The sequence below is a fragment of the Monodon monoceros genome, unplaced genomic scaffold (genome assembly GCF_005190385.1).
Source record: "Monodon monoceros isolate NGI ecotype Baffin Bay Population unplaced genomic scaffold, NGI_Narwhal_1 Super_Scaffold_12, whole genome shotgun sequence".
Classification (NCBI taxonomy): domain Eukaryota; kingdom Metazoa; phylum Chordata; class Mammalia; order Artiodactyla; family Monodontidae; genus Monodon; species Monodon monoceros.
Window position 1 is genome coordinate 21,801,481 of NW_021703768.1, and position 26,702 is coordinate 21,828,182.

Sequence of the window (26,702 nt, forward strand, 5' to 3'; positions counted from 1 at the left end):
TTTCATGTGTTTGTTGGCAATCTGTATATCTTCTTTGGAGAAATGTCTATTTAGATCTTCTGCCCATTTTTGGACTACTGAGTAATTGAAGTGTAATTAATGGGATCATGAACTCGTGGAAGGAATATTTGCTACTTTCATGTCTGCTTACAAACCATATGGAAATTTGCCTCTTCAATTATTTTCTTTTACTCTTCAACAATCTGAATTTTAATGCATGGAATAACTAAAGGTCAACTGAGAATATTATGTACTTTTCTAAAAATTGCCACCAATTCTACACCCAAACCTATTTAAAACCATTCAATCTATCTCTATCTCTATTTATCCATCTATCTGGAGTTTTATATACATGTATGTAATGCACACAAATATGTATATACACATTCATATACACATACATATACATATACATATACATATACATATATAGTGGTATCGGAATAATGGCTCAGCCAAAATTTCCCATGCCCTAATTCTCAGAACCTGTGAATATGCAGCCTTAAAAAGTGACTTTCCAGATGTGATTAAAATTAGGAACCTTAGAATGGGGACATTATTCTGGATTGTCCCAGGGGATCCAACGTAATCCCTTGAGTCTTTACAAATAGAAAAAATAGGCAGAACAGACAGTCTAGGAGATGCAGTACCAAGAGGAAGAAGAGAGGCTGCAAAACGAGAAGGCCTGGAGGTATGGCCATTCACTCTGAGATGGAGCGGCCCACATGCAAGGTCCTGACAGAGTCCTCTGGGAGGTAAGGATGGTCTCCAGCTGACAGTCAGCAAGGAAATGGGAGCCTCAGTCCTACAAATGAATGGAATTGCATTCTACCAACAATTTAAATGAGCTGGGAAGCAAAATAGTCCCCAGAGCCCACTCTAAGAAAAGTGGCCCTGCCAACACCTTTATTTTGGCCTTGTGAGACACAAGAGCTGAGAAACCACCTAAGCCGTTGCATGCCTAGACTTATGACCTATGAAAACTGTGAGGTCACAAGTGGGTACTGTTTTAAGCCACTCATTTTGTGGTAATTTTTTATGGTGGCTATAGAGGTGTAATTCACACATTTACTTTTTTTTTCCCCTTTCCCCAATAATATTAAGCCATGGAAGACTCAGGTGTGCTATTTTTTGGAAAAACAGTCAAGGTGTCCAGCCTGGGGGAACTTTAGCTTAAGTTTCATGCTCATGTTTTCTCCTCTGGGTTCTTTGTTTTTTATCCCCTCATTTTATAATGTATCTGTTCACATTTTGGGGACAGTATTCTTTTGTTGGAGCATTTTATTCTTTCATTCCTCCTCCTGAATCATGGGTATTTCTCTACTTTGCTTACTTTTAATTTGTCTTTAGTTATATTTCTATACCTAAACATTAAAGTCCAAAATATATGTACTTTAGTAAATTTATTATATGTATATATTTGACTTTTACAGCTGAAGAAAATTGAGTTTTTTTTCAAAATCAGAAAGAGAGAAAGAGGGAAGTATATGTAAGAGACTACAATTGCTGTTTCATAATTGCTATTTTTTTAAACTTGGAACTTGTGAATTACTTTTTAATTTAAACTTCTTATATAGAAAAAGCAAATCAGGTCCAGAGATATAAGGTAATTATAAGCTTGAGGTCACACAACTAAAGAAATTGCCAATGTGAAATTCAATTTATCACAATATGACTTCAAAAGGTCTTCTCTTTCACCCAGTCCATAATGCCTCACTCAGGAACATTAAACTGTGCCTTCAACTTTACTGCTATCATTGTATCATGGAGCCTAGCAAAGTGCTGGACATAGAAAAGTATTTGATTTACATGCATTTCACTGACTTAGACAGAAGAAAAAGACAGATGTCTTTTGTTTAAGACCAAAATAGATTAAAACAGAAGAAATTAAAATAACAGGGCATCACCTTCTAACTTTCTGTATAGCTATCATCTACCCAGAGAAACCTTCTCAGAGTTTTTTAAGGAATGATTTATAATTTATATCTTTCTACTATTTATATGAATTATATCTATACTTACTGTTGTAAAGTAGGGTAGGATAATGATTGAGAGCACACTTTTTTTTTTTTTTGGCTCCGAACACGCAGGCTCAGCGGCCATGGCTCACGGGCCTAGCCGCTACGTGGTATGTGGTATCTTCCCAGACCGGGGCACGAACCCATGTCCCCTGCATTGGCAGGCGGACTCTCAACCACTGCGCTACCAGGGAAGCCCGAGAGCTCACTTTTGAATCAGACTGTCTTGAATCTTGGCTCTGCTATTTAACCAACTAAACCCCATCCTTATTTGTCTACTATTTCTTCTTCTAATTCAGGGGTTGGCAAACCATAACCTGTGGGCTAAATCTAACCCATGGGCTGTTTTAATACAGTCCATGAGTTGAGAATGGTTTGTAGATTTGAAAAGGGTTTTAAATGAAAACAGGATAATATGTGACAAAGATCATACATGACCCTTAAAGCCTAAACTGCTTACTAACTGGCTATCCACAGAAAAAGTTTACCAATCCCCACTCCAACTCTTCTGTGCCTTATGATTTTGTTTTTCTGCTCTGATTTCTGGAATATTTCTCCATATTTTCACACAGTTGGCTCCATTTTTCATTCAGATTTTACCTTGAAAATCACATCTTTATACAAGCTTCCCTATTAATCTTCTTCCATATCATTTCACGTGATTTTTACAATATCACTTTTCATACCTATTTATGATAGGATTTATCATAGCATTATCAGTTTATAATAGTATTTATCATTTGTCATTTTATGATTGTATTTAACACACACACACACATATATATAGTCTGATTATTGTTTTTCCCTCACTTCTGTAATCAAAGAGAGCGACACTTCTGCCTTTCCATCAATGTATCATCATGATCTATCATGTGAACATATTTTATAAATTTACTGAAAAAACAAATATATGTACACATAAACATCTTACCTTGGGTAAATTCTCATATAACATACTTATCTCTAAGTATCATTATAGAATGAATGTAGTGATCAGCAATTTGGAGGATAAAATTATTTTTGGAGTTACAGCCCTGTTTGAATGACTATACTGCTATTACCTCAGAAAAGGCAATAGCTCTGTTCTGGTCTCATGAAGTTGATATGCTTTTTTCTTTAAGGTTCGCTTTTCTTCAGCAATTTTTAGAAAAATTACTGTCCCTCAAATATATTCATTTCCAAAATTTCTACTTCCATTAAATAAGAATAATTGACAGAGAGCTGTGTAGAAAAGTTAGGCATTGAATTGTGATAATCACCCAGGAAATTGCCTCAATCCTCTGTTTTCTTTCTGGTTTAGAAGGAAAAGCCTATATTTTCGAACTTAGGTAGTTGGTTTAAGTAGAACAAAAGAAACTTGCTGTGATTCTGTTTGAGACAGTGTCTTCACTATAGCAGTGTTTCATTTCAATATGATTTGGGAGTTCATTTCTATTTACAGCACACTTAGGACTTTCAATGCTTTCTTGCCAAAGAGCAGTGATATTTTGCACATGGACTCCAGTTTAAAAAGGCTTGAATTTTATGAGGTATCACTATAAAAATTAGGAGAACTAGCTAAACTTTCTTAATTTATTGTTTACTAAAACATGAATGTGTTATTGCTATCCAAAGCTACTAATAGGATAATAATCTAATTCTCTAAAAATGTGTATTCACTTCTGCCTCACCGGTCCCAGTCTCTTGCTCTCTTTTTTTCTCTCTCTTTCTACACACACAAACATCCACACATTTGCATATTTATGTATGTTTTGTGGCTTGTATAGGTTTCTATTCTTTTTGAATTATCTCTTCTTTGGTAAGATAAGGTACAATTGTATGTTTTTACCTATTTAATGAAAAATAATGGGTCAAGTGTCTTAGCACTTCACAGAATGTCTTGCATGCAATACGTTTATAAATATTTGCTGAATTGAATTCACTTTGCTCTTTGTATTAATCTGCTTGGGCAGCCATATCAAAAGACTATAGACTGGGTGGCTTAAACAACAGTTGATTCTCATAGCAGGATTTAGTTTTGGTGAGGCTTGCACATGGCCGCCTTCTCACTGTGTCTCTCTCTTCCTCTTCTTCTAAGTCCACAGTCCTGTCAGATTAGGGGCCCAGCCTTATGAGTTCGTATACCCTTAATTACCTCCTAAAGACCATATTTCCAAAGAAAAAAAGGGACATTGGGAGTTAGATCTTCAACAAAAGGGAGGCCACAGTTCAGGCCATAACACTCTTCTTTGAATAATTTTCTATTTCTTTGTTTTTGTGGTTTTTTTTTTAGTTTAGTTTTAAAAATAAAGTTCATGGGATTTAATTTACTTAATTAATAGCCTGCATTGAACAATCATCTTATTTAGACCATAAAAACAATGCCCATTTTTCATCTGAAAATAGTTATATTGATCTTTTTGTATCTTCATATTTAGAGTTATGAATATTAATACTTGTCTCATATTTTTTCATGATTGGCATGTGGTTATTCCTAGAATAGCATGCTTTAAACTTCAAGGGTTGGAAATTTGCTCTGGAAAACAAATAATTCCTGTAGCATTTTTTAAAGCACCTTAGAGTTATAGAATTGAAAGTTGAAAATCCTTTCCTCTGAGTTTACAAGCTTTCTATTTAAAGTGACACATTTTTCCGTCTCATCATGTGGGAAGTCTCAATCACTCATCTTTTTTTTCAACAAGTGGTGGCTATAATACCGTTTCTGCATAGGAGTTTTATTAAGTTGTTTTATTAAATTCAAGTTGTATTAAATAGTTTAATATTAGATTTTACTATCTAATAAATTACATAGAGAAATCAATTTTATCTTTTTCATTATATCATAATAAAACACCACTTGATTTTTTTTACAGAAAATACTAGAAAATGCTTCCACTGTTTGAACCCATTCATCATAAACCACTAAATTTCTTCTTTTGTAAGCACTTCAATTCTCTATTATGTGGCAAAACCTCTAGATTCTCCTCCATTCTCACTATCCTTTGTACATACCTTCTAGCCTTAGAAAAAATTATGGTAACCAAAACTAAATACATATTGGTGTAATCTGGTCAGAGGAAATACAAATAGCTCCCTAAATTAAGTCCATAATAAAGTATTTACAACAAATGCAACTGAGGCTAAGAAATGGTGAAGAACCTACCCAGAGTTAATTAGATTTTAGAACTTTATTCAGAGTTACCTGACTCCAAAGTCAACAACCATATGTGCATTTCTTCCTGAACTTTAGGGAACAGATAAGACATTTTTGATACTGAGATAGGTGCATCACCTAAAACCATATTTATATATGTAAATTTTTTGTGAAAGAGTTTGACAAATATATTAAAAGATACAGCATGGGTAATTATCAACATTAAATAACTGAATGTGTTGTCTATTAGAATTGATACTTGGGGATAGATTTTAAAATCACATATGAGAAAGTGGGGGCCTATCTCAGATATTGTATCCTGGGCAGTAAGTGCTAACGTTCTAAATCCATGAAGTTGGAAGATTTTCCAACTGATCCTAGTCAAGCTTTTCTGTGACCCATTTTTCCTTTACATAACAAACAGAAAATATAATTGTTACTGGCTTTAAAATTTTAGTTCTCAGAAATAAGCATGAAATCAGAAGATTAGGTTAAAATATTTTTTAATTGAAATGGAATAGAATCAAAACAATTTTGCTTGATGACAATGTTAGCAGGCTGTAAGAGACTTCTGACTATAAGTCTACTGTAAGAGACTTCTGACTCTAAGTCTATAGGCAACCTTTGGAACAACCTCAACAGTATAGACAGTACATATATCTCTGAAAAGCCTCCTAAATATCCTGCTTTACATAAATTAACCACTTTTTCACTCACTGAGTTTTGGGTTTTTTTAGTTTTAATTTTTGTTGAAGAGAGGCCTCACTTAGCATTCTCTTGATTTCCACCATCTTTACCTCATTAGAGGAAAAGATAATTAATTGAAAGAGTTTTAATACAAGCAGCCTTGACTAGTTGAGTTGGGATTCCTTTTAATAAACATAGTGCATGAGAATACACCTCATCCCCAAGATACACACACACACACACACACACACACACACACAAGCACACCTGTCGTAATTTCTAGAGCAAGGCTTTGAGTAGGACTCGCAAAGTTTATCCTTTTTCCCAGCAGTTCCCCCTTTTCCAGTATGACTTCTACCCCTACGGGAACCTTAAGCACTACAGATGGGAGTGAACTTAAGTGTCACCTTCTGTAAATGGACTGGGGTGCCTTTTTTGCTTCCTGCACTGTTTCAGACATCTTACAGATACATTGTCTAGTTGTATTGTCAAATTTGTTTAACATTTATTAAAATGTTTTGATATCTAATAATTGACATTATCCTTTAAATATGATATTGGGTAGAAGGATTAGTGATTTGAGGCAAAGTATAAGCCTTCTCAATACCTGCTTCCTGATGTATAAAATCAAGAAAACAGACACATTACATTGTAGATACATCATGGGATGGATTAATAATTATCAGTTATTTCATTTATCATATTGATATTGATAAAAGAAATATACCATAGAACACTATTAGGCTTAATAAAGACTTCCAATATTTCACATTCAATAGCGGACATATCCTTCATTCTTTAGTCAAGGGTAAGTAAGGAGTGCTGATAATTAGTCTAAATTGTGGGTTGATATGTTCAGTTTTAAATTTCCTACTTTTAATTAACCTACTTTTAAAAGTTGGTATGATCTACTGTGCTTGGTTAATGGGTATCACCATATTTGATTCTCAAGGAAACACTGTGTTTTAAGTATTCTCCTATATGTTTTACAAATGAGGCTCCAAGAGGTTATGTAATGCTCAGAAGCAAATGATAAAAAGATTCTCTGTGCAAAAGGAGTTCTCAATATAGCTAAGAAAGGAAGGTATACACAACTTCCGTAACAACTAAATTAAAAAATAAGCTATAATTTTTAGAAAGATGCAATGCCTAGCCATATGAGTTATCTAAATACTATGCTATGTTTTTTCAATTTATGCATTGACCTGAAAAATTATATTTGAATTATGCACAATGTCTTTTGTTTGAAAGTTGCCCTGAACAATAAAGGTTATAATTAAAGAGAAAGTAAATATGCACTCAATTTAAACTTCAAGATGGGAAAGAGACCATTTGGTTTACTTCAATGCCTTTACTGTGCAAATATTACTATAGTGGTTTATACACTATTGTTGAGACCACTTTTAAATCTGCTTTTATGGATCATTTCTTACAGTGTCTCCCTAAGGGAGACATATAAGAGGTGGCAGGGAGGTTTATAACTATGCTTCAACAATAATTAGTGATAGTGGTAACTTTTAGACCTTTAAAACAGCAAATGAACTAAGTTAGCTTATCCTCCCTAATTTAATAGGCTTATGTTTAAAACAATAAAACACACTAATCTAAGTACATTCTGATGTCTTCAAAATAACAAGAGATGTGTTGTAAGCTTCTAAGTGAAATGTGCTCTTAACATGTACACTTATAAAAATATGTTCAAAATTTAAGGCTGCATTAAATTTTTCATGACTTTTTTGAGTGTTTTAAATGCAGCAGTTAATCTTGAAATGAACTTCATTTCCATAAAGCAGTAATAAACTACAGAATTTTAACTATACTGGCAAAGGACTGGATTTATTTTAGGAAGAAGTAAGATATTCATACATATATGTAGCCAAAAGTGTGAAAAAATACAATCTGCTTTATAGTATCTCCTGTTATTCGATACAGATATTCAAACTAAATGATTGCTGTAAGCATGTGAAAAAAAAAAAGGTGCAAACCTTAAAATATTGTCTGAGAAGCAAATTTCATGAAAGGGCAATGTGTGAGCTCTCTTGGATTTTTGTCATAATACAAAAATGAAATAAAGTCTTTTTTTAAAGTATTCTGGTTTCTTACAGCAAAATGGCGTGCACATATAAAAATAGGCAGAGAAGAAATTATGGCTTAGAACAATTTACAAGAAAATACAACTGCTAGAAATATATTCTTTCAATGTTATTTTGGATGATTACTGTCATTGTTCATCTATGGATTTTAGCTTTATAATGTTGCTTAGTTATATTAAAATCTCACTTAAAGATATTCAGAACATTAAGGCTATTTTCTGGGAAATAATAATATGAACCAGAATATAAATAATAATATTTTAAAAACCTCTTTACCCTAGATGCACATTCAGTGTGCATCTATTTTTTTGTGTGATCAGCAGCCCAAACTCACCAATCCGCTTTTGAGAAATTTTCTCCAGCCAGTAAAAATACTGTTTTCTTGGCCTCACAAAACCCCAGGACTCAGACCTGACCATTGTACTTCTGACCACAAAAATTGTTCTGAAGTGAGCATGGAACATGAACCAAACCAGAATCCTTTCCTAGATGATATGTGACTGACATGGGGAAATAGAAAATATCTTTTTCTTTTTTCCTTAGATTTGCTAGACACAACAGTGTCCATGACTACACTTAGTTGCTATTGTTACCATTTATAGTTGTTACTTAATTTTTATAACTTGGATAATTATTGTCATAACATGGATTATTTTAGATAATTTCATTTTCTTAATCAAATATAAGAATTCTGGCTTAATTGGAATAGTTATATTGCAATTTGATTTGAAATAAATACATCATGAATAAATATTTATTTTTCATTGATTTTGATTAAAAAATATAGACTTTAAGAAAAATGTTGCCAGCTTGTAATAAGGTATAATCTTGTGAAAATTTCCTATTTCGTTGAAGAATCAATTTTCAGTAAGTGCTTATTCAGACACAAATCAATATTTTTTGGAAAATTATTCAGAGCTGAAAATAAAGTTCTAAAAATAGAAATATACTATGATACCAGAAATTTAAAACAACCAAACATATGTCTCATTCTGGTTAAAACTTTTTCAACAATTTTAATATATCATATTACAAGTTCAAAAGGAAATTTTTGGATATGTAGTTACATTTATTATCATGAGTGCATGCACATGTAGAAAATTATCAAATTGTATACATTAAATATGTGCATTTTTGTGTATCAATTTTACATCAATAAAGCTATAAAATACATTTAATGGAAATAACTTTTAAAAAACCACCTTAATAGGTTTGCATTATATATATGAGCTATATTCATGTTACCAGCAGTATAAATGAGTGTACTAGCTGTGAGTAGTTCATCTTTATTTTGATATGAACATTTTGTACATATGTTTAGGGCAAACTAGTCTGATTGATACTATAATGACGTATACACCTCATTATACATTTTTCAAAACCCATAGACTGTACATTAGAATGAGTCAGCGTATGAGTGACAATCTTGTAGTATAATCATCAATATATGCCCATCAATTGTAATAAATTTACCACTGTGGTATGGGATGTCATTATTTGAGGGGGCTATGCATGTGCGAGGGCAGCAATTATATGGGAAATCTTGTACTTTGTGTTCTATTTGCTGTGAACCTAAAACTGCTCTAAAAAATAATTTAAAAAATTAGTAACAAAACTACATGTCTTAGCATACAACTATATATATATAGTTGTATGCATATAGTCATACATAGACATATAGTCACCATTGAAATACACTTATTTCTGTCATTTATGTGTGTATGTGTATATTAGGAAATTTGATGAATTAACATAAAATATTAACATGAGTACTATTTTATTTTCTTTCTAAATCACTATCTTCTACTTTTCATAAAACATGTACATTAATTAAGAATGACTGAGGAAAATAAAAACAAGGTCATCCTTTTTTAGGTTTATGTAACTCAAAATTAAGCTCATTGTGTTACAAGAGAAAAGAAAGATCAAGGCAAATAAACAAAAGTTGTATGAGAAAGGAATATTTTTGGCTGCAATAACAGAAAATGTGAATAAGATAGCTTAAACGCTAAGAATATTTACTGTATGCTTAAAGAACAGTCAAGAGTTTTGGATTTTGTTATTCCCTAATGAGTAGTCAGTAGTCAAACGGTCTGTGGTTGCTGTTCTTGGATTCAGGCCTTTTTCTCTCCTTCTTTGCTACCCTTGGGAAATTAACCTTATTTCTAAGGCTTTCACTCTACAATTCTGAGATAGTTATCGTAGATACAGGGTTTATATCCTGGCTAGAGAGTCTCCCAGATTGGACAGGAAGGGAGTAAGAGAAAAAAAAAATTCATAGTTAGACCAGTCATTGGCACAAAAGAATAAAAAATGTCATAATTGGCTTGGAACAATTACAAATTATTCCCTGTTTGCTTGCATGTAAATTTCACCAATTTATATTATCTGTTTGTTAATAAGGATGAATTGCAACGGTTATTGACTTGTCAACCAGCAGCGTCCTCTCCAACATCTTAGAGAAATCTAGGCAAGAGTTGGCTTAAGGTATAAGATTTTAGATAACACATTTTCTATTATATTTCACTGATATAATATCAGAGTGGAGGTTCTATGTAATACATTTATATCTAACTTTTAAGAATATACCCATGGGAAATGTGAAACAAAGATTTTCAGAGCATGTATAACTGCATCATAAATAGAGCTAGATGTTAAAAATACTCAAATGCAAGTGACAGGAATGAGTTTCACGAATGTAAAGGTATACTCATAAGAGCTATATTTTGTGAAACTCCTTTCTCTGGAGGTCAAAATATAATGAATTTTTCTATAATAATCGAGTTTTAGGACTTGAACTGGATTAAGGGAACACACAAGAGAACCTCTCAGGGTGGCTTTAATTGCTATGATTTGTGGTATGTTTTTACTATAACACTACTCTGCGTTGTTCAGATCACTTGAAGTCTTTATTATGCATCCAAAAATGCCCAAATTATACTTAGATCGAGCTTAGAAATTAGCTCATTATACTTCTCTTGAATTGAAAAATTATGTGCCATCTTTTAAATTTGTGGCTAATGATATTTTCTTCAAAATTAACATTTAATTTATTTAATGATTCAATCAAGTCAGTTATAAATATAACTTAATTGATGACCCATATTTTATCATATTGGTCTATCCATGCTTTTCAGTATTGTCTGTTCTACACAGCTGCTTTTAATTAAAGAATCGTGCATAAAATTACAAGAATATATACAGTATAGTCATTAAATCATTTTATATTATTTTTTAGATAAATGTACATCAAGTTGCTCTGCCCTTCGAGTACCTAGCAAGAAACATCAAATCTAGCAGCACGTAGGATACTCAATTTCAGGGCATTTATCTATCACACTGTGGAAAAAATATAAAAACTCAGGTTTTCAATATGCATAATGCCAGTTGGTCTTTCTTACTGTCATGCAAACACTTTTACTAAGGAGAAGTTCAGAAATGTTATCAAGTATCCACCATTCTGAGAAAAAAATATTACAATTTTAAGAAATCCAGGCAGCTTTATTAACATAATTTAAAGTACTATACAAAATTAAGTATTTTAATGTAATGATCACCATGTTCCAAAATATATGTATTTTGATGGACAAGTATTTTAATACTTGTGAATGAAAACACTATCCATAACTTCTCAACGGATCTTTAGGATACAGCAACACTGGTTTTTGCACCCTAAAATTATGCTGTAATAAAAAGGGAATATAGTCTATGTACCTTGTTGCTTATCTGTCCATTTTATACTCCTGTTATTAATTTCAATCACTATGACCTTTGATTCAATGCTGATATTGATGAGGACCTGTTTAATGTTTCATGATATATTAGGTTGTTTAAAAAGACTTTATTTTTTTCTAATGTTTTCTTATTTGCAACTTCAATCTTTTTCCAGTGATTGACTAAAATTTTATATAAAGTATTCATCTTTTCAACAACCAGCTTCTGACTTATTCATTAAGCATATCTTTATAATTTATGCTGTCACGGGTATTCTACCATTTATCTCTATAAATGAGGTCAGTAAAATGTGTACAACTAGGACACAGAAAAGAAGGACTTTAATGCTGAAATGGGAAATACTAAGATGTTCATAATATCAATAGAGGTCTCTAATTTTCATTTTCAATTTAAATATCCAAGAGACTCCATGTAATCCTATTTCTTTTATAGCAATTTGTCTAGCCAACCTTTTAAACTGTCTTCCAGGAAAGCTTCCAATCCTGATTCAAATAAATCTGGTTTTTGAAGAAGGATCATGTTCAATCACTATAAGTTTATGGATGGTTCTCTGGATGGGCAGCTGTGTTTCTAAGAGAACCACGTGAGTTTTGCACCTTATCTTTATTTTGATGTGATACTTGCTGGTATGAGTGGCAGTGCTCATGCTAATGCTTTGGTGATTTGTGTGTGTGTGTGTCTTTACTTTTGTGCTATCTTTATGTAAGATATGTATGTGCTATCAATCCAAAATTAAATTTAATCAGTTATTTTTTAAAAGGGTATTATTAATTAAACATATGCTAGAAATCTAGAGACATTCAAATAAATGACATACTAAAGTCCAACTTTTGCCACATGCTCTATAACTCAATGTGCCCATCCTTGTCTGAGAGTAAAAATCTTGGTATTGACGTCAGTATTAATAATGTGTGAAGGCTGAAATGTTGTTCCTGCATGGTTTTGTTCCCCTTACTGCTTTCCATGTTCATTGTGTTGCTGAGTGAAATCATCTCCAAGTAACTGCATGTTTTTTATGGTTTGGACTTAAAGAACATATCAGACCTTTATTCTAGTAAATGGTAGAACAGAGTTATGTAAAGTCTGGCTTATTAATAAAACTGTGGTTAAATAAAATACCTTCCTTTTTTCCCACAATAGAAATTATTCTTGCTTGGAAATCAAATACTGATGGCTTTTCCTTAAAACAACAAAGAGTTTTCCTTTAAGTGTTTTTCCCCCCAATGACAATATGTCTTGCTATTTCTCATTCTCCTTTTCATAATACTTATATTTTTAAGGGTGTTTCATGACAATAATCTGTGAAATATGAGTAATTAACATTTATCTGATACTTTATTACTCATTTAAATATATAACAGAGACAAAAAGCTACCAATAGAATAATGAGGAATGTTTTTAAATTTATTTTAATTGAAAAATACTAGTTTAGAGTATGTTACCAAATTAATTAGCCTTATTGCTCAATATTTTAAAAAGAAGACATCACTAAATTTAATTTCTATTTTCTTTTTGGATATATCTTATGTGCTTCATATTTCCTTTGATATTTGATCAAAGATTTCAAATACGTTTGACATATTTTAGAAACAAAATCAGATGGTAAAAATATCTAAAACATATGCCTTTATATAACATTAACAGTCTTCATTAACATGGCTTTTCTTATGTTATTTAATTCTCTGAAATTTATCTGTAATATGTTCAGGTGGATTAAAATACAGGCTTATGTTCCTCCATCAATAAAATTTAATTACCTCTGGTAGAAAAGCAGCTTTTAGAAATGCTTTAAAATTTTACATTCATAATATCGTTCTCATGATAAAAAGTGCATTATTATGTTCATTACATATATATTAATGAAAAATAAAAACAATCTAAATGATTAATAAATGCAAGATAATTAAACATGATTTAACTAACTTTTAAGTGCATAATATTATAAGTATTCCCTATAAAAATGTGTTTAAAAAATCAGGGTAAAAATTAAATATATAAACTATGATTGGACTAATGTTAATGAAAAAAATGCATGTAAAAGGAACACGAAGCTACATGGACATGAAAGAATTCAGGAGTAATACTGGGAGTGATTGCCTTTAGGTGGATCTTGCAATTTTCCCTATAATTTTAAAGTTTTATATGAAGAACATAAATTTCCATAAAGACAAAAATAAAACATAAAATCAATATGTGTGCATATGAAAAACTGAATTTCTCACCATTATTATTCTCTAACTCTTTCCTAAGTAAATAACTTTTTAAAGCGAAGGAAGAGTTTGTTTCATTAGCAATATATTTAAGGCTCTCACAGACTTTCTATAGAAATCTTTCTTTTAATGTGTAAATTCTGTGTACAGCCTCAAAATTTCTAAACACTCTCAAATGTATTTTATTTACTCAGCTGCAACATCATAATTTTTGTAAAAAGTATTTGAATAATTTTGTATGTTTTTCTATAAATATGAAATCTAGAATTCAGGAAATGATGAAATATTTTAGCTGAGAAAAGAAGATATTCTAGGATTGAAAAGGAGGGTACTCTGAGCATTTGATGTTGTGTCACAAACATCATCTGTGGTAGACAGAATAATGCCCAGGCTGTTATCACTAGAACCTGTGAAAACGATACCTTACATAGCAGAAGGGACATTGCAGATGTGCTTTAATTAAAAACTATGAGATGAGGAGATTATTCTGATTTGTCTGGGAAGACCCAGTCTAATTACAAGGGTCACTGTAAGAGGATCAGAGTCAAGAAGAGGTGTGATGATTTTAAGAGGAAAGCAGAGTTCAGAGTCACAAGCCAGGGAGGCAACGATCTCTGGAAAAGGCAAGAGAAAGAAATTTTCCCTGTGGGCATCCAGATTAAACACAGCCCTCCTGACAGCTTGATTTTAGCCCAGCAAGATCCATTTGGACTTCTGACCTGCAGACAATTAATTTGTATTGTTTTAAGCTATTAAGTGTATGGTAATTTGTTACAGCAGCAAGGAGAATCTAAGACATCATCTCACATTACAGCCTTACTAAAAATAAATTAATACGGGTTGTGTTTTTAAAAGCATTAATTGGTAAAACTAGAACCTAGAACATTGTGTGTGTGTGTATATTTGTGTGTGTGACATTTAATTTCTCTATCCCATACTGCCTATGTTATTTGACTACTGTAAGTTACTCTAGTTCACAAAAAAAGCCAACACTTAATTGATAGAATCCAAAAGGAAATGCTCAAAAGCATCACCAGTAAAGAAAAAAAAATGTAATTGACAGTTTTTAACACATTTTCACTTTAGGATGAATTCAAACCTCACAGCATATGGTAATTGGTTTGTCTCAAAGTGATTTTTTAAAATATGTGCTTTTCTAAAAAGTGTAACTTCTTGAGCTGTCTGTTGTTTTAAATAAATTCACACTTTTCAAGCATATTTGTTTCCACCTACTGTATCTGATTATGGTGTCTTATCCCCCTGTCTACATTTGCATAGTCTATGTGGGCTCAGCTATGGACAGGGACATGTTGTTTTAAATTGGTGATGGGCCCAGAGAAGAGTTGTTCTTATATTCTTCTTTTCTATATCAAACTTGTGTAGTTCTCACCAGGGAGGCCCAGCTCCTGTATTAAAATATATTTTTGGTGTGACCTTGACTACAACTGACATCATCCAAATTTTCAACTTCTACACGGCTAAAATTCATCTCTCTATATTCAAAAAGAAAAATTCTAGAAAGCTTTTCCATTTCATATGAAGAGAATGCATAACATATAGAAACAAAGGATTTTGAATAAATATTCTTACTGAAGAAAGGTTAATTAAATAAAAGCTAAATTTATATAAGCTTGTTAGAAATGGCATTTTGAAAGATATGTTTAAAAATGTAACTAAACAGAAGGCTACCAAAGAAACAATGATAAAATTGGGAAGAAAACTATTACTTTTGAGGGAGTATTGGCAGCACCTATTACAAGCATATTTTGAAAAATACAAGGTTGTTTTCAAAATGTTATTGAGGGATGCTGGGATAATTTTGCTGAATAAATGTTTGCAGTCTGTGAGTGTTTCCTCATTTAAAAAAATAAAAATCATGAAATGGCAACATAATGAAAAGTTTGGAAAAGGCAGACAGGTTTTTCAAAAGTTATCAAAGTATAAGACTGACCAAAAGGTAATTTGGGGCTGGGTAAATATTGAGGTCAAGATATATGCAGGAATGTATACCACCTATGAGTTGCCATTATAATTTAACATGTTTCCCAACATTTTTATAGTGCAGCTTAATAATAACTCAGTTGATGCTTTCTATTACTTTCTAAAAATTATGAGGTCTCGATCTTTTAAAATGTCATATATTTATTCAATAAAATGAAAACAAAAGATTGTCAGAGACCAAAATTTAAAATTACTCATATCCAGTTGCCCAAATAGTTATGTTGTCATGATGTGTGCATTATTATAGATATTTTTATTTCATGTGCTTTAGCTTGCCTTTGACAAATGCTTCCACTCTTCTTTTTCATCTTTTTTCTTATTGAAGTAAGAACTTTAGTAATCTTCCTGGGGTGTGATCTATGAGAACTTAAATTCTAATTCCACTCCTTTGTATTACCTGGGCTCTTTAGATAGTATATAACAGAAAACCCACTGGAGAGGGCTTTAACATCTAGAACATTTACTATCTCGAATTATAAGAAGCACATGAAAAATGCACTTCCAGGACTGCTTAATTCAGTAAGTCAGTGATATCAACAAGAACCTAGCATTGTTCCTTCTTTCTGCCATGCCATCCACAGTTCCATGAAGCTGAGTTTAGTATTGTGCCTTCATTCTCTATTAAAAAACAACTGTATCAGCTTCAAGGATGATGTTCTTACACAATAATACCCAGAACTGAAACAGGAATTGAGGCTATATTAATAAAATATTTCTTGAATATCCACAGACTCTCTTTATGACATGTGTCCCAGAATACGTCATATCTTGCTAATACTACAACCACTTGAAAAAGGGAGAGTGGTTTTGATACTATTGCCTTAGGTGATTCAATACCCATCACTTGGAGTTAAGGGATTGACTTCCCAATGTCCCTGGAAGAAGAGGATCATTAAATGCCATCTATAGATTCAATGCAATGTCTATCAACATTCCAACAGCATTTTTCACAGAAATAGAAGAAATTATTCTAAAATTTGTATAAAATAAAAAATGACATCTAATAGATAAAGCAATTTTGAGAAAGAAGAACAATACTGGAGTCATCAGACTTCCTGATTTCAAACTACATTACAAAGCTATGTTACAAAGTAGTCAAAACAGCATGGTACTGGCATTACTACAGATACATAGACCAATGGAACAAAACAGAGAGCCCAGAAATGAGCCTATGCACATATGGTCAACTAATCTTTGACAACGATGCCAAGATTATGCAATGGGGAAAGTAAAGTCTCTTCAACAAATGACGCTGGAAAAATTGAATATCCATATGAAAAAGATGAAAATGGACCCTTATCTTACACCTACACAAAAATTAACTCAAAATGGATTTAAGACTTAAATGTAAGACTCTTAGAAGAAAACATTGGCTATAACCTTCTTGACATCAGTTTGGCAATGATGTTTTTGATATGACATCAAAACACAGGCAACAAAAGCAAAAATAAACAAATGGGACTACATCAAACTAAAAAGCTTCTTTCTGCACAGCAAAAAAAAAAAAATCAACAGAGTGAAAAGGCAACTTATGGAAAAGGAGAAAATAGTTGTAAATTGTATATCTGATAAGGTGTTAATATCCAAAATATGTTAATATAAAGGATGACTCCAGCTCAGTAGCAAAAATAAAAATCATTAAAAAATGGGCAAAGGACTTGAATAGACATTTCTCAAAAAAGACATACAAATGGCCAGCAGGTATACTAAAAGGTGTTTGACACCACTAATCATCAGGAATTGTGAGTGAAAACTACAATGAAGCATCACCTAATACCGTTAGGATGGCCATTACCAAAAAGACAAGAGATAATGAGTATTGATGAGGGTGTGGAGGAAAGGGAACCCTGGTACACTATTGATGGGAATGGAAATTGGTACAGTCATTATAGAAAATATTACAGAAGCTCTCCAAAAAATTAAAAATAGAACTACCCAATGATCCAGCAATCCCACTTCTGGGTATATATCAGAAAGAAATGTAAATTAGGATTTCAAATAGGTATTTTCACTACTGTGTTCATTGCAGGATTGTTTACAATAGCGAAGAAATAGAAACAAACTTAATGTCCATCTACAGGTGAATGGATAAAGAAAGAGTGGTATATATAGAATGGAATACTATTCATCCGTGAGAAAGAAGGAAACCTTGCCTTTGAAACAACACAGACCTTGAGGGCATTTATGCTAAGTGAAATAAGTCAGATACAGAAAGACAAGTAGTGTATGATCTCACTTATATGGAGAATCTAAAAAAGCTGAATTATACAGAGAGTACAAAGGTGGTTTCCAGGGGTTGGGGATGGGTGGGGAAAATGGGAAAGATATTGGTCAGAGGGTAAAAACTTCCAGTTATAAGATAAATACATTCTGGGGCTCTAATGTACAGCATAATGACTATAGTTAACAATATTTTAAAGTTATAAATAGAGTAGAATTTAAATGTCTTTTCCACATATAAACACAAAATGGTAATTATGTAAAGTGATGGAAGTGTTACCTAAGCTTACTGTGGCAATGATTTTGCGATACATAAATTTATCGAGCCATCATGCCATACAACTTAAACTTACACAATGTTATGTGTCAATTATATGTCAATAAAGTTGGAAAAAAATAAATAGATAATAGAGTTTGTAAAAGCAACCCTAAGCATATGCCAGATTATTAAATGCTATTTTAGCTGAATCTTTCTCTTATACTTAGATTGTCTTATTTCATTGTTCTGTGCTGTGTTTTGCTTCTACAAGAGAATGCTACTGATCTAACTGTAACTGTCATCTCATTGCAGGTTATTTAGCTTTCCTGTAATAGCTTAAGAAGATTTTCTTTAGCTTTGGTATTTTGCTGTGTGCAGCATCTTTGGGTGTGGTTTTTTTCCTGATGCATGTTTCATCAATGGGGTTTTCAATCTATAGATTCATTTCTTTCCTCTTTTTTGGATGATAACTGCAAATTTTTTCTCATAAGTCTCACCTTTATCTACTGCTGTTTCGTATAAGCTGGCACTTTATTATTAATTATCAATGTTTCTGAAATATTTTTTCCACATATTGCATCTCTTTATTGATCTCTATGAAATTCTGGGATATTTCCTTAGAGCTATCTTTTGATTTAAACTGTTTTTCTCAGTAATGCCCAATCTACTCTTTTGACTATGGAGTGGTAGGTATGTTTTCATTTTCAATATGTCTGTTATCTTTCTTCATTTATACCTGTGTTATTTGTCCCATTCATATTTTCCTCTCCCAAATTTACATGTGCATTTCAAATGTGCTTATTTTCAATTCTTTTCTAATTGCTCTATAGAGTTCTCCAGTTGCTTGGATATGAATTCTTCTATTTCTGGAGTCCATTTAGTGCTTGTAATGGTGCTCTGCTTTCTGTGTACCTCTGATTAAAATGGTCTTAATGTTCCCCTCTGCTAGACTAAACTTTAGACAGACTTCCTCCTGACTCTACGTTCTTTATCTCCCTTTTCTTAAGAGCATTTACTTTAGAAAATTTATAATTGTAAATTCTTTCTTTGCCCCTCTGAGATATAAATATTTTTTCAAAACCTATTGCAAGTGGGGAGAGGGAAGAAGGAGGAGCAATATAGGAGTAAGGGGAAAAAAGGTTATTATGGGATTATATAAAATCACGTGTGTGAAAATTTTGAAAACTGTAAAGCACTATAGAATTTAAAGAATCTTCCATTCAATAAAAAATAAAATAAAGAAAAAAAAAAACTGTCGCTGTTTTCACAGCCCAGGTTTGTTCTCTCAAGGACCTGGGAACCATTCTTTGAAATGCAATCATCAAGAAAGTTAGTGCCTCTATCTCTCAGGATCTATAGGAGGATAGGAGGCTTCAGTGCTGTACCTTGCTTCAAGTTGTAAAATTACCTCCTGTTATGAAGAGAGCAAGGTTACTTTTTCTTTGAATAGGTCAGTTAGCAAACACAGGTGGACCATGATCCTCCCACCTCAGCTCTTAAAACCTCCCCAGAGCTCAGACTGAGTTCTGGCCTCTTCCCTATTGTGATTATCTTGAATAGAATCTTCCTTGCCTGTTTAAATTTTATGGTGGACTTTTTTTTTGAAATCTCCTAATTCTGTATGCATCCTTATTGTCCATGATTGCATCTTTTCCTCTGAATATTTTTCTAGGAAGTAGTTTTGTGGTCAACTTCCCAACTGCTAGAATGCAATGTATGTTTTTCACCAGTTCCTCTCTTTATGGTTCAGTGTAGGGATCTTGTCCAAAAAATTTGCCAAATTCAGGACCTATATTCATGAACACTACGAATTTGAATTCTCTTCTGGTCAGGACAACTCTGCTCCCTCCTTAGCCTTAAACAGCTTGCTTTTGGCTCCACTGGATGGTTTATATCTGGATTTATCACCATGAGTGCTACACATTATCAGATACCAATAGTCACTGTGGATTCTGGTTAATGGGGGTATGCTTTTAAAGTTTATTTTCGTCCCCTCCCTTCCCCCCTGTCCAACCCCAGGCTGAAATAACTGGTTCGAGCATGTGCTCCATCCAATATTTTGGCAAGAATAGCTGACTCTGGTAGATGTGTGTCTGATATCAGTCATGTTCCTCTTCTTATTCATAAGGTCCCATTTTTGTTTAGGAGAACAATGTGCCCAGCTACAAATATTCACCAAATATTCAGTTGTCTACATTTCCATGTGGACAATGTTCTCCATGGGACAAAATTCTAACCAACACAGTTGTGATGATAGTCTTTGTGTAACACAACTCTTCATAAATGAAAAGGTAAAATTTAGAAAGCTATGTCTCCCTCGACTCTTTAGCCTTTTACCTTTACGTGCTTGAAATTTAGTTCTAATCACTGGATATGGGGCAAACATCTTACAACCAAGAAGACAAAAATCACATGATATGGGTAGCTGAACAGTAAGAGGGAAAGAGTATGAATCATCAATAACTTCCTCGAGCACAAACGCTGTACTGTCCCAGGAAAGGGCAATCTTCTTGAGGTCGATTTACAATGTGTGTAATGACTATGCATGATTTTCCCAGAAGCAGATCCATGAAATTTTGAAATAAAATGGACCATGGAGATTCTCCTAGAGAAATGAACTAGTGGTAGCATGAATGACTAACCAAGTGATATCCTCCACTAACAGGAGTATGTACTTTTCCTAATTCCTAACCAGAAGAATTTGGTACATGTCATGGACCAGTGATTGCTGTTGGTTTCGTATTCTCTATTAGTTTTTAACTTTCTCTCTCTTTATCATCACAGTTATTCTTTCTCCTTTACTGTATGCCAGTTTGTTGGAAGCAGGCAACATATTTTTAATGCTTTTATTTGTAAGGTCATGAGGAATAACATCAGGATCAATGGAAATTGAAAAGCATAGTGTAGGGCCTTCCCTGGTGACGCAGTGGTTGAGAGTCCACCTGCCGATGCAGGGGACACAGGTTCGTGCCCCAATCCGGGAGGATCCCACATGCCGTGGAGCGGCTGGGCCCGTGAGCCATGGCCGCTGAGCCTGCGTGTCCGGAGCCTGTGCTCCACAGTGGGAGAGGCCACAGCAGTGAGAAGCCTGTGTACCACAAAAAAAAAGAAAAAAAAGAAAAGCATAGTCTAAAGAATTTGGTCCACAAGCTCAAAGCAGTCACTTAATATGATTTGGAGTTTCTCCCTTGGTGAGTGTCTAAGTGCCTCTCTGTTAAGAGGAGTGTGTGAATATATGTTAGTTAGCCAAAGAGATAAAGTGTTATATACATGCTTTCATTTGCTAACCCAATCGGCAGTCCTGTTTTTTCCCTAATAAAATTAGTCTAATTATGTTAGAGGTAGCAATGTGCCCGGCTAAAACTACTCACATTGCTTACTCCCTTATACTTAGTAGTATTCATATGGCACGATTCTAAACAACAAAAGCAAATATAAACAAGTGGGACTGCATCAAACTAAAATACTTCTCCATAGCAAAGGAAACCATCAATGAAATGAAAAGGCAATCTACTGGATGGGAGAAGACATTTGCAAATCATATATCTGATAAGAGGGTAATACCCAAAATATAAAAAGAACTCACATATCTTAATAGCAAATAAATCAATTAAAAATGGGCAGAAGATCTGAATAGACATTTTTTTTTCCAAAGAAGACATACAAATGTCCAACAGGTACATGAAAATGCTCAATATAATTAATAATCAAGGAAATGCATATCAAAACCATGATGAGATATCACCTCATGGCTATTGTCAAAAAGACAAGAAATAATAAGCCTTGGCAAGGATGTGGAACAAAGGGACCCCTTGTTCACTGCTGGTGAGAATGCAAATTGGTATAGCTACTATGGAAAACATTATGGAGGTTCCTCAAAAAATTTAAAGTAGAACTACCATATGATTCAGCAATTTTACTTCTCAATATTTATCCAAAAATAAATGAAAACCAGAACTCAAAAAGATATATGCCCTCCAATGTTCAGTGCAGTATTGTTTACAATAGCCAACATATGGAAACAACTTAAGTGTCCATCAGTGGATGAATGTATAAAGGAATTGCAATGTGTATATATATATGAATATTTTTCAGCCAAAACAGAAAATGAAGTCTTGCCATTTGCGACAACATGGGTGGAATTCAAAGGCATTATGCTAAGTGAAGTAAGTCAGACAGAGAAAGATAAATATCCTACAATCCCTCTTATATGTGGAATCTAAATAAACAAACAAAAACCCCTTAAAAACAACAACAAACAAGCTCAAGCTTATAGATACATACAGAGAACAGACTGGCAGTTGCCAGAGACAAGAGGTAAAGGGTTGAGAGGAATAAGTGAACTGCTTTTCTTTTTTAGTTTAAATAATTTGAATTTTTAAAAATGACATAGTTCTGCCAATGAACTGCCTCTATATTTGTTGAATCTCAATTAGGGAAACAGATTATGAGTATTAAGCAACAAGGAATTTTTCCATAGAAACTAGATCATACACACTGTGGGAAAAACTAGGGAATTAAATGTTCAAAAATAATCAGAAAAATGTCCGTTAGCAGCAATACGTGACATATCAATAACATTGCCCATTGCTGTTGACACATCTCCTCTTTGACTCGTGTCATGTTTTAGGAAATCCACTCTACTAGTGAGATTGAGACAATTCTTACACTTATAAATAGCATGTTTTCAGAAAACAGGATGTAATTTCCCAAATAATACAATGGCTCTCTCACTTTGTATTATTAATGCTCACATTATACATAGCTAAAATGAATTGAGGTGTTGCTGTCTACCAGGCACTCTAAGAACTTCCTATACCATCGCTAGGATGCTAGGGAAAGAAGTATCAGCCACTACAACATGTGCCTTTCATCAGTTGACTTTGAAATTACTCTTTAGATATTGGTGCCAGCAAAGAAAGATATTTAAGATTTGCTAAGTTTTCTGTCTTTTGAAAAATTATATGCTCATTGTATTCATATATATATATTTTTAATATGGCCTCTAAACATGTGTAATTCACACTTAGGTCCTATACTCAATGCTGGGTTAAATACTTGCTAAACAACTTCCCAGACAACCATTGGTAAAGCCTGGCAAAAAGCATGATCCTTTCAAAATTTGTCTCTTCTACTCAAAGTTTTATTTTTCAGTTTTGTTGCTCTCCCTTCTCTTCATCAAACCTCAGGATACCAATGCCCTCTCACTTTCTCTTTTTTCTCTATTAAATTGTCAAGTTCTATATTTGGAATAAGGCCTAAACAGAAGCATTTACATTTTATGGAAATTGTGGATATGAAACACAATGCTGAATTTCTGGCCAAAATCAGGTTTAAGACAAGGTTAAAGGCTTTTGAATACATGACTATAGGCGTTTACTAACTCTGCAAAGATAATCCCTACCTCCACCTCCAGGTAATATCTGCTTTTTATCTATTACAGAATAACAGAATTCCTGTGGCAGAACAGATATACAAAAAAAGTACATCAGTAAAATTTGAATTCTGAGCCACAGAAAGCGTTTAGCTAAATAAATGTCATGTCTTGGCCCTGGAAGAAAACCAAAACTATCAGATCTCGGGATGTCAATAAAATATTTTTTTGATTAGTGTTATTGAAAGAGAGGAAGAAAACACTTCAGACGCCAGTAGGTGAAATATAAATCCTGGTTCTATTATTAATAGAAAGAGATTCTACTTGAAATAGAAATGATAAGTTACAATACTCTATATATATTCAAGGTATTTTAAGAAATATTTTCCCAAACAGAAAAGTGATTACATAGTAAACAGTAGATTGATTTAAGAACATACTTTTTGTTTAACCATTAATAAGATACAATACTATATATAATTCTGGGAACTGGATTTTTTTTTCAATATGACAACTAATAGGGCTTGGCAAATGTTCCCCATTACCACTATGCACTATAAAGTATTGAAGGAGACATTTCAGAATATCTGTACATTGCCTATAATTTATTTTGAGGGGATATTAATATATAAGTAGGAACTTACTCTTTATTTACTACAACCCAAAGGTATCTGCAGGTAAGTGTGTTCAGTAGGCAGAGTCTTACTTCAACTTATTAGTCAGTAACAAGTAAAAAATTATTTTTATCATAGTTTGTCTAAATATTTTATTCAGCTTGACAAGTTCACTTATGACTCAGCTATCATATGAGCAAGTTCATGCATAGGTTCAAATTATTTTAATTTGTAAGCAATGAACATATCTACTAAGACATCTTGTGGGATAAATTTAGGTGGAAAGCTGAAAAGTGCATAGCAAAGTAAAATATTTGGTGTGTTTTTCTCCTAAAGGAGCAAAACAACAGGGGTGAACTCCCTTTGAAGTCCTGCTTTGTGCTGACAGTTGAACTATACCTCTATTTCATAAACCATAGCACTCCCAAGTTACTGAAAATAAATTGATTTTCTGGAAATATGCGACACATAGGTTCTCAATATGGATCTTGAGCAGTCTGTCCCTAAAGTAGTTATTTGCATTTACACCCCTGACCTGCCAGTATCTTTGGTGCTACTGTAGTTTTTCACGTACTTCAAAAGCTACAGATCTGTTTCCATCTCTCTTAATCTAATATAAACTGCACATGCTTCTATCAGTAAAGACCTTCATTTTTATCCTTCTTCGATTTCATGACACCAGTGGTTCTATACTTCACAGCAAAGGGAGCAGAATGAAATTACATATCACTCAGATTTCAGCAATATCTGGTTTATGTGATTCAGGACCTCCACACAAAGAAGAGGTCATTCTCAATATTTTAGAAGATGGCTCTTTCTGGGGATTTTATATGATAAACCTGTCAATGTGCTTGATTGGAGGTGGTAAAAATATGTTTATTTGGGTGAAAATGGAAACAGTTTAAAACAATCAAGGCCTAAAATGGCAACTGTCAATATAAACACAGACAATTAATAAATAAGTTGGTCAAAATGATGGGCTATATTGAAGTCTATACAAGAGAGAAACTGAGGAAACAAAGCTGTCGAATTATTCTAAATTTAGTACAGACATCACCAGTGAAGTTAAAAGCAAAATGCAAAAAGCAACAAAAAAATTAACTCCCTGCCCTCAAAAAAAAAAGAAAACTGGAAATGAGAAAATATGTCATATTACTTAAGAACAATGGTTTCATTATGCATAGAGATAAAAAAAAACATAAACAAGTACATTTGACTAAAATTTTTGTTTTTAATTAATTTAAATATTTTCCCCAGAGCTTAAAAAATATACAAAAAATCAAAAGGATAAAAACAAATTAAAGAGATAAAAAGAAAAAAATGTAGAATGGAAGTGTTGCTGAAGGAAAAAACTCATAGAGTGATTTAAAGCTTAAATGCAACAAAAAATAGATTAGCTGGGAGATCACTTTTTACTAAAGGTGGAATGATCTAACTGCAGTCTTCTTTTAAGGTACGTGGGGATGAGGGATAGTTAAGAGAGAGAGAGGCAGGGATCAAATGTCCAAAGTACAAAGGTATTACAGAATTGATTTGTGTCAATGTATATATATATAAGTAATTTCAATCCTTGCATTGGGAATGGTAGAAATAGTTCAGATATTTCGCACTGTTGATCTGAGGCATTGTTCTATATTAACAATCTTCCACAGACCTGCCAGAAACTAGAGAGAATATTAAGGTCTCAGCCACACAGACAAAGATCCAGTCCTGGTGTGAAAGCAGAACTTTAAATATGGATTTTGACTAAAAGAGGATTTGCATATGCTGTAATCCATGGGGCCAACCAGGGGTATATTCCATGGATATAACTGGGTAATTGACTGGAGTGGGTTGTTTGAATAGATGTAAGCTGATTTGAAAGGATGGAGAAGGAAACGCTACTGGGAACCTATTGGAGGATCTGAATGAATGAAAGGGCTTATGCCAGAAAGCAGGAATTAAGCCTCCTGACAACCAGGGATGTGTGACCACATACCAGGAGTGAATCCAGATGCAGAAGCCAAAACAAGATGAACAAGAAACAGCTGTCACTACAGTAAATTCAGGTAGGAGAAAAGGAGCCAGAAAACAAAATGAAGTCAGAATAAGGAACTCTGGTGGTAGTATTATGTGGCACCCAAATAATGTTCCATAAAATATACAAGAGAACTTTATATACTTCTATATTTATGCCCCTTCATTCAACATGTTTATGCTAATTACCTACTTAGAGTTATGGTTTGAGCCAATGTATCACTCTACCTATAGTGATTTCTGGTAGAGGCAACCTGATTTAGAGCCCACATCCATCAGAACTGGTTCAGACACACAGTAGGGTTTATCTTGCAGATTAATATCATCAGGTTCCACAACTGG